Consider the following 10,606-nt stretch of genomic DNA (forward strand, 5'->3'; position numbering starts at 1 on the left):
TAAATATCATCACTGAAAACAAACCAAAGCAGTAAAGCAAAGCTTTGTTTTCAAACTACACATGACTCCCACCTTCCCTCCTCCATGAGAATCACTGATTTAAACCAGCTCCCATGGATAAAGAATTATGAAAATAATTCATCATCAGAGTCATTATTATTCAGCAGCAAACACTGAGCAGCTTCTATGGTGGTCTCTTCCAACATCTAACAGTGTGATGGAACATGGACGAACCAGGGTTTGAGTCTCAATTCGAACATTAACGAGCTATGAGACTTAGCTTCTTGGCACCTTGGTTTCTTTATACATAAAACTAGGATATTGAAACAAGGTGGTTTTTTTCATCTTTAAAAACTATAACTATTCCTTATACCTGAGCTGCATTGAGAGAAAAGGTGGCTTTATTTGCCAAACTTTTAACAACATTTGAGTCTTCTTTGTATGCAGTGGCTGTTGGGAAGCACTGCTGCTGCTGCTGCTGCTGCTAAATCGTTTCAGTCGTGTCCGACTCTGTGCGACCCCATAGATGGCAGCCCACCAGGCTGCCCGGTCTCTGGGATTCTCCAGGCAAGAACACTGGAGTGGGTTGCCATTTCCTTCTCCAATGCAAGAAAGTGAAAAATGAAAGTGAAGCTGCTCAGTCGTGTCTGACTCTTAGCGACCCCATGGACTGCAGCCTACCAGGCTCCTCTGTCCATGGGAGTTTCCAGGCAAGAGTACTGGAGTGGGTTGCCATTGCCTTCTCCCTTGGGAAGCACTGGACATTGGTAAAAAAGAAAACTAATAGCTCCTACCCCAAAACATGTCTTTAAAATGAGAGTTCATTGCCAGGGACAAGGACATGAGAAATAATCCAGTTTAGCTATAAATTTTTAATTACAATTCAAAATAACTTTTTTTTGTTTTCACTGTTAAATTATGCATGTTTTGCTCCTTTCTACTGATTCTAACTGAAATATTATTTCTCACGTTAAACTGAAAATGATTTTACTTTGTTTTGCCAGCAAAAAGTTCAAGTCATAGGTTCCCACACTTCCAAACATGTTTCCAGAAAAACCACATGTTCTTACTCAGTAAGCCTCAATAATGAAAACTGAACTAGTAATTTCCATCACCAGTCCAATGCCCATACCTGGGTTCTGAAACTTCCATGCTCTCTGACTGGACAGAGGTATTTTCTGATAGCAGTTAGAAAAGACCTCTTGGTTGCTAAGACATCTCAAAAGGAGAATAACTTCCCTTCAAGCTGCCAAATTTCCCTCTTAAAGAGGTTTTTTGACAATATGCAGACTTCATCTCTTCTAAACCTAAAATCTCCCATTACCTACACTTCTTTTTAATAATAATAGGATTCTATCCCTCTCGCTAGCATCCATCTTGGCTGAGCTATGCGTGCACCACCAGGAAAGACTCTGAATTAGAATGATTGGCCAGGGACCACCCGGAAACTAATCCCATCACCATAAAACCCAAGACTGCAAGCCACGAGGCAGAGCAGTTCTCCTGGGTTCCCTTACCCTCCTGCTCTCCACCCGGGTGCCCTTTCCCAATAAAATCTCTTACTTTGTCAAAAATAATAATAATAATAATAATAGGATTCTAAACTTAGATGCCACCTGGTGAAACCAAGTTATTAACACTTGCTCAACCTACTCTGTGCTTTATGGTGACCTAAATGTGATTCACTTTGCTGTACAATAGAGGCTAATACAACACTGTAAAGCAACTATACTCCAATCATAAATAAACAAAACTTTTTAAAAAAGACTTTCAAGGTCACAGTTTATTGAGCAAGAGCACTGTGCCTTGAATGAATGTCTTATGACTTAGATTAGGGCTCTTTTTGTTGGCTATACTCCAAGTTTCAACACCAACAAGCAATCACTTTCCTTCCAAGCTTCTTCCTGCAGTATCCACCCCAAACTGTGGACCAGCTTTGCTGATTACCACAAGCAGTTGTCACCACTGCTGTTAACTGCAAAAAGATTGAAATAGCACAGGTACTAACCTGATTCTGATTTACTCTGTTAAACTTTGCTCATTTGTTCTCTAAAAAAACTCCAGCAAGGTGAAAAGAATTGTTACACAAAATACTTCTGAACTCTAGAAACTGAAACTCAAGAACCAATCATGTAGACCTTACTATACTTGAGAGCTTAGAAATTTGTAAAAGGAAAAAAGAAAGCCTATTCCTAAAGGTACAAACATAACTCTCTGCATGGGGGAACTTTGAGAGTGACAATAAGGGTGGAAAGGGGTTAGCATTCTCCTCATTCAGAAACTAGACCAAAAGACAATGAGTCCTTCCTCCCATAAGATCAGTGGAAGGTAAGGGGTTAATGAAAGATTACTGCCAGTCCTGATATCAGTTAACATTCATTGGGTGTTTATTGAAGGAGCAGACAATGAACATCATCACCTCATCACCTAAAGCATTCTTGCTTTAGAGGCTTGAAATAACATAAGAGATACCATATTTTATTAACAACTCAGCCAACTGTGGGACTTTTGGTTCTTTCACAATGTTTAAGTTAAAATGATCTCCCTGGAGCTTCCTTGGTGGTCCAGTGGTTAAGAATCGACCTTCCAATGCAAGGGACATGAGTTTGATCCCTTGTTCAAGAACTAAGATCCCACATGTTGTGGGGCAACTAAGTCCGTGCACCACAACTGTTAAAGCCCACACACCCTACAGCCAGTGCTCCACAAGAGAAGTCATCACTGTGATGCAGTGCAGATCTGCACTGCAACTAGAGAATAAACCCCTACTCACTGCAACTAGAGAAAGCCCAAGTGCACCAACAAAGAGCCCATATGCTGCATTGAGGACCCAGTGCAGCCCAAATAAATACCATGATGACATCACTTACTTACTTAATTCACCTCATCCTCAATTTGAAAAATGACCCCCCCAAAAAAAGTCAGGACTTTTTACTGTGATTTAAAATATATAGACGGTGGAAATAAGCTAGAAATCAATCCCCATTTTTATCTAAAGAATATAGTTATCTCTACCACTCTGCCTCTACAAGGAAGTTGTTTTACTAAATGCAAAGGATGGAAATAGAAAGACTGTTCAATATCCTAAGACCATCTGAACACGACCCAATGGGATTATTATTTGGGGGGAAGCTTCACAAATACGAGTTTATTGTTGAACCTTGTTTCCATGATTGCAAGCAGTTGCTTATGTTTTGAATGGCCATGTATGCCTCTAACTTTCTGGTTCTTCTTTTAAATATAGAACAGCTGCTGGCCTACTCATATGTTACACATAAGAAACCCACAAGGGACAAAGCCTTCCATTAATATGTTGAATTATTTTTAACACATTTGTATTTCTATCCTGACTCATCATCTCAGAGAGAGGGCAAGTTTCCATCTTCCCAGCTGGGGGGAGCACCTGCAAAATACAAATGCAAACTGTGACACATCTGGTACCAAAAAACCAATCTTGTTTCATCTGGCCAGCAGACTAAAATATCAGGATTGTTGAACAGAAACAAGGCAAAAAGTTAACTGCCATTTATATGTAGTCAACACAGATGTCTATTTAAGCTGTTTATATTATAAGCACATGTGTATGTTAACAGAGCGCAGACTCCTTTAATAAGCCAGAGTTGGATTATAAACGCAAGAGAATTTTAAAGCCCTGAATGCAATAATTTGGTTCTTTTTTATCTTCCCACAGAAACTAAATTAATTTCATCAGAATCTCAGCATTCTTTTTAAACAGACACATTTAACACAAATAAGTAATTTTGTTGAATACAAAATTATTTGTTTCCTTTAAAAACTGTATTCCATGTTTTTTATTTTAGTGTTTATATTATGTTTCTTAAAGTGACTTAAACCAGGTGTCTTGGTTTCTGTGCCCCAGAAGAAGACCCTACCACAGAACTGAGTGTGGGAAGTTTGACAGGTTAACTTAGGAAGCACAGGTGAGAAGCTGGGAAAGTGAGTCAGGGAAGGGAGAGATGCTAATAACTGAGTGAGTAAATGAGTGGGTCTCTTCTGCGAGCAAATTAGTACTTAGTTTCTCTGGGGATCCTCTGAGATACAGTGCGGAACTCTCCTCAAAAGCCTCCCACCAGAAGCTGGCTAGACAGACTCCCATCCCTGTGGGAGGGTTGCCCCCCGGGGCACTAATGCCACACACACCCAGTTACAACTACCTGTAGTGGGGTGAGCTTTCTGGCACTGGAGAAAGCCCTCAGGCAGAGGAGAAGAGAGACTAAGGCTTAATACGGGATGTTGTCAGGGAGCTAGAAACTTCTACTTCAAACCTCAGTAAGCTCTTGCTGCTGAAGGACTGTCTGCCAGGCAGCAATACCCACACTGCTTGGATTCTGACCACAGAAGCACATGGCCTGATGGTTTCATACCACATAAGCCTTTCCCGAACCTTTTTCTGTTGGGTCTTCATCTTTTTTCCCCCTCTCTTCCTTTCTCTGGCAAAAACTCAAGTTTTCTTCTCCTCTGTGTATCACTCATTTAGCAAATCAGGCCCCAAACATGTTCATTCGATGCAAAGACATGCAAGATATTATGTAGAGTGGTATTATACACTTAACACCATGAGCCTGATTGCAGAGTACAAGTCCATCTATAGAGTTTTAGATAAAATTAGTTGCCATTCAAAGATAATTTTCATGGAAGCCAGTAAAGCTAAAGCTTCAAGGCCTTTCCCTCGCATCATCCTTTCCAAGGCTCTGAAGCTAGAATGTGTCCATGTTGTCATATTATTTTTGTAAAATTTTAAAAGTAATACATTTTAGCCAAATGGGTTAGGACTGATCATTCTTCTTAGGTGCCGCCTTTCACACTTCTTGTGTTAGGTAGCACTGGGATGGTCATAAGGATTTTGGGGAATCCAGCTCAGGAAATTGAGTTAGGAAAGTACAGTTAACTTCACCTTAGAGAAATGTACCTATATAGTTCACAATCGCTTCTATGTATGTTTAAGTCCAGTTCTTGTCTGGCATAGGGATATCTTCTAAAAATATTCCTACCACCCACCCTCCATGTTGATTTTACCTAACAGCATGCACAGAGATTCAAGGTTAGGGGTCTTATCACGGGTTAATATGTCCTACGAGAGTCGAACACAACTGAGTAACCAACACCTTCACCCAGCACCAAAGTAGGTAGTAGAAGAAAAACAAGTTTTGAAAGAGCCAGAAGCTAATCTATGAAAAATTATCCCAATCATCAGAGATGTAAAATGAAAACCAAAAGATGTGGTTTTTATGCGATACCTTTTCAGGAATATATTTAATTATGTAACATGTTGTTGTTCAGCTTGCCAGTCATGTCCAACTCTTCACAACCCCATGAACTGCAGCATGCCAGGCCTCTCTGTCCCTCACCAACTCCCCAAGTTTGCCCAAGTTCATATCCATTGCATTGGTGATGCCATCCAGCCGTCTCATCCTCTGACACCCTCTTCTCCTGCTGCCCTCAATCTTTCCCAGCCTCAGGAACTTTTCCAGTGAGTCAGCTGTTCATATCAGATGACCAAAATACTGGAGTTCCAGTTTCAGCATCAGTCCTTCCAACCAGGATGCAGGGTTGATTTTCCTTAAGATTGACTGGTTTGATCTTCTTGCTGTCTAAGGGACTTTCAGGAGTCTTCTCCAGCACCACAGTTTGGAGGAGTCAATTCTTCGGTGCTTCGCCTTCTTTACCATTAAGCTCTCACAACCATACACGACCACTGGAAAGGCCATAGCCTGGACTACATGAACCTTTGTTGTTAGAGTAATGTCTCTGTTTTCAACACATTGTCTAGGTTTGTCATAGCCTTCCTGCCAAGAAACAAACATCTGATTTCATGGCTCTAGTCACCATCCACAGTGATTTTAGAGCCCAAGAAGAGGAAATCTATAACTACTTGCACCTTTTACCCTTCTATTTGCCATGAAGTAATGGGACTGGATGCCATGATCTTAGTTTTTTTAATATTTAGTCTTAAGCCGGCTCTTTCACTCTCCTCCTTCACCCTTATCAAGAGGCTCTTTAGTTCCTTTTCACTTTCTGCCATTAGAGTGGTATCATCTGCATATCTGAGGTTGTTGATGTTTCTCCCGCCTATCTTGATTCCAGCTTGTAAATCATCCAGCCTGGCATTTCTCATGATGTGTTCAGCATATAGATTAAAAACAGGGTGACAGCAGACAACACTATCATACTCCTTTCTCAATCTTGAACCAATCAGTTGTTTAATATAGGGTTTTAACTATTGCTTCTTGACCAGCATACAAACTTTCTCAGGAGACAGGTAAGATGGTCTGATATCCCCATCTCTTTAAGAGCTTTCCATTTATTATGATCCAAATAGTCAAAAGCTTTGATGTAGTCGATGAAACAGAGGTAGATGTTTTTATGGAATTCCCTAGCTTTCTCTATGATCTAGCAAGTGTTGGTGATTTGATCTCTGGTTCCTCTTCCTTTTCTAAATCAAGCTTGGACATCTGGAAATTCTTAGTTCACATAATGCTGAAGTCTTAGCATGCAAGATTTTAAGCATAACCTTACTAGCATAGGAGATGAGTGCAATTGTCCATTGATTAGCATATTCTTTAGTACTACCCTTCTTGGGAATTGGGATGAGGATTGACCTTTTCCAATCCTGTAGCCAGGTCTTCCAGATTTGCTGACAAATTGAATGCAACACTTTGATGGCATCATCCTTTAGGGTTTTGAATACACTCTTCTTCAATGAACCATGTATGTAGCATATGCAATTATAAATGCACCATATCATGAAAATATTTTTCATATAGTTCTATAAGAACTCACTAGAAATTATTCTGACAATGAGAATTGAATTATAATCCCCCCAAATCTATAGTCCCCCCCAACACTATAATCACTGAAATGAAGGAATAAATTTTGAATAGAAATAATGAATAGATGCTTACATTGATCAAACTAATAAAAAGGAATGAGTCATGTGAACATGCTGGGATGGAATTTAAGGGTCCTGCTACTTTGATATGGAACACTAACATCAGTAAAGAAAACATGAAATTGATCATTTTACCACCACAGCAAGGTCATTAACAACTCATTAGTAAGTGAATGTGGCCATTTCAAAGGGTGTTTAACATTAGCTCTTCCACAAGAAAACTAGGAGTGATTAACATTGTATATATCTTATATAATAGAAGCTTGCTAGAGGTTTCCAAATTTGACAACAATTTCGAAATTTTGTGTGACATTGCCAAAATGGCTCTTGAAACCAAAGAAATCTTTTTGTAAACTGTCAATTTAAAATTGTTCTCAACCATTCTAGAAGAAAGATTGAGTTATCTTTCTATTCTTTCTATAAGAAAGGACCTACTGTAGAGCACAGGGAATTCTACTCAGTAGCCTGTAATAACCTAAATTGGAAAGAAATTTTAAAAAGAATAAATACATGTGTATTTATAACTGAGTCACTTTGCTGCACACCTGAAGCTAACACAACACTGTTAATCAATATATAATAATAACTTCAATATAAAATAATAATAATATATAATAATAATACATATATAATAATAACTCCAATATAAAATAAAAATTTCAAGAAAAAGAAATGAAGTTACATAGTTGTGGCCATAGGCAATCAAAAGGTATGTATCCAAAATGTAGGAGGAAAAGTATTCCCAAGGAGTTCCTGGTAGCTAATTAATAAAAAATATTATTTCCCTAGACTTTGTTATGTTTACTGTCAGCTTTTAAATCTCGTGATTTGTGATTTGTTTTGTTATTTTAAATAAGAATTCCCTTTTGTGTCTAATTTTGCATTTATAATTTGCATTCTTTCCCTTAACGTGAGCTTCTAAATAAGTAGGCTTTGCTCAAAGCCTGGATGCATCCCTCAACACATGAAGTAGTCCTGCACCTAGCAATTATGGGGCTTTTGTGAAAACAGAAAAGAGCATTTGATCTGAGCTTTAGAATATTTGCATAAGCAGGGGAAAAAGGTATAGGAAATAACCCTTTATTTCAAATTTAGCAGCACAATGCATATGCATCAATTAATCTTGTTACTAGCAATTGTGTATTTAAAAGTTGCTAATTTCTGATTCAAGCTCAAAAGTTGAAAAGTCTCTTTCAACCTCTGGCCTCTATTATGTGTGTTCTTACAGTGATTAAACGTGCTGTTCCTCCACTTTGTCTCTTAGCGGTGATTATCTGCTTTTATTTCCTCCTAAGATCTGTTGATTAGCCATTAATAAGAGTTTTCCTTGTGGCTCAGCTGGTAAAGAATCTGCCTGCAATGCAGGAGACCTGGGTTTAATCCCTGGGTTGGGAAGATCCAGGGAGAAGGGAAAGGCTACCTACTCCAGTATTCTAGCCTGGAGAATTCCATGGACTGTATAGTCCATGGGGTCGCAAAGAGTCGGGCATGACTGAGCAACTTTCACTTCAACTTTCACAAAGACCTCAAAGAGATAAACTTCGAAACCCCTAGTTACATCCCAGCTCCAGGCCTTATATAATAATTCCAGTGTAATTCACTTCAGTAAACATTCACTGGACATCCACTATACACAGGGCACTGTGCTAAGTACTAAGGGAGCAAAGGTAAATATGACATAGTCCTTGGCCTCAAAGAACTTACAACATGATTAGAAAATTAAACACAATAATATCAGTTCAATTTTTTAAAAATAGTCACTATTTATTGAGCTTCAGTTCATTACCTCATTCCTCATATTCATCCAATGAAGAAGGAGTTCCATTTTAAACAATGAAGTTTAGTTCCATTTTACTGATGAAGAAGCAGATTTAATGACTTGTTTAGGGCCAGATGTCAAGCAGGAGCAGGACCAAGACTGGAAACAAGACCTATCTTTCTCTAGAGCCTTAATATGATCTACTGGGAACACACTGAGAGCATTTAACTCTGACTGGGTGACATCAGAGAAAGCAGAGCTGGTCTGAAAGGTGGAATGAGTTTGTCCCAGTAAAGAAAGGTTATTCCTGCAGAGGGGAATTTACACACAAAGGCAAGGAAGTAAAACACAACAAGGGACATGTCAAGAAACCTCATAAGCCTTGTACCTCTTAAGTTAACCAAGATCCTGACTCCTAATACTGAATAATGTGGTGACAAATCTCACTCTATCCACCAGTTTTTTCATTTTCCCAACCTTTCTTTATGTCTCTCCTTATTTTAATCTTTCCACAAGCATGGATACAAAGGCTTTTTAAATACTCTTCCTATTTTTTAGTAAATTTACTAATTGAAGGAAACAAATAAGCAAATAATCCCACAAACAAATGTAAAATTGCAACTATGACAGATTCTACCAAAAAGGCAGGTGGTGCTCCAAGAGTCTATAATGGGGAAAATCAAATTACCTACCCAGGAATCCCTTGAAAAATGTTTCGAGAGCTGAGCTATCGGAAATGAGAAGGAGATAACCGAATAAAAAGGGAGGGAAGGGTGTTCAGAAAAGGACCTACGTACACAAGGGTCCTGGGGAGGGAAGAAGTATTTTGTGGGACAGAGTCCAAGGGACTGGAATACCAGTGTAGGTGAAGCTGAAAACATAAGAGGATAGGAGATAAAGCTAGACAGGGTACCACTGAAGAATTTGTGCCTTTATTCTTAGGGCAATGGAAAGCTACTTAAATATTTTAAGCAGGTAAGTAATGTCATCATATTTGCACTTTGGAAAAACTCCCTTTGATCTTCAGTTAAACTGGAAAGGAGTCAGAATGGATTTTTTTTACACACTACCATGTGCTTGCTCCTTGGAAGTAAAGCTATAACAAACCGAGACTGCATATTAAAAAGCAGAGACATCACTTTACTAACAAAGGTCCGCGTAGTCAAAGCTATGATTTTTCCAGCAGTCATGTGAGAGTTGGACCATAAAGAAGTTTGAGTGCCAAAGAGCTAATGCTTTTAAACTGTGGTCCTGGAAAAGACTCTTGAGAGTCCCATGGACTGCAAGGAGATCAAACTAGTCAATCCTACAGGAAATCAACCCTGAATATTCGTTGGAAGGACTGATGCTGAAGTGGAAGCTCCAATACTTTGGCCACCTGATGGGAAGAGCTGACTCATTGGAAAAGACCCAGAGGCTGGGAAAGATTGATGGCATGAGGAGAAGGGGGTGACAGAGGATGAGATGGTTGGATGGTATCACCGATTCAGTGGACATGAGTTTGAGCAAACTCAAGGAGATAGTGAAGGGCAGCAAAGCCTGGCGTGCTGCAGGGCATGGGGTGGCAAAGAGTCAGACACAACTGAGTGACTGAACAACAACAACGATGTGAAAAATAGATAGCTAGTGGGAACTTGCTGTATAGTACAAGGAGCTCAGCTTGGTGCTCTGTGACAACCTAGATGGGTGGGAAGGGGTGGGAGATGGGAGGGAGGCCTACAAGGGAGGGTAGATATATACACACACATATATATATATATGTATATATATATACACATACAGCTGATACCCTTCACTGTACAGCAGAAAGTAACAACATTATGAAGCAATTATACTCCAATTTTTTAAAAAAAGAACTAAAAAAAAAAAAAGAAGAAGAAGACGACTATACAAGCAACCAGAAAAAAATGATATGCTAACTTGAACAAAATAATTGG

This window comes from Muntiacus reevesi, chromosome 3, assembly GCF_963930625.1.
Source record: "Muntiacus reevesi chromosome 3, mMunRee1.1, whole genome shotgun sequence".
In the NCBI taxonomy this organism is placed as follows: Eukaryota; Metazoa; Chordata; class Mammalia; order Artiodactyla; family Cervidae; genus Muntiacus; species Muntiacus reevesi.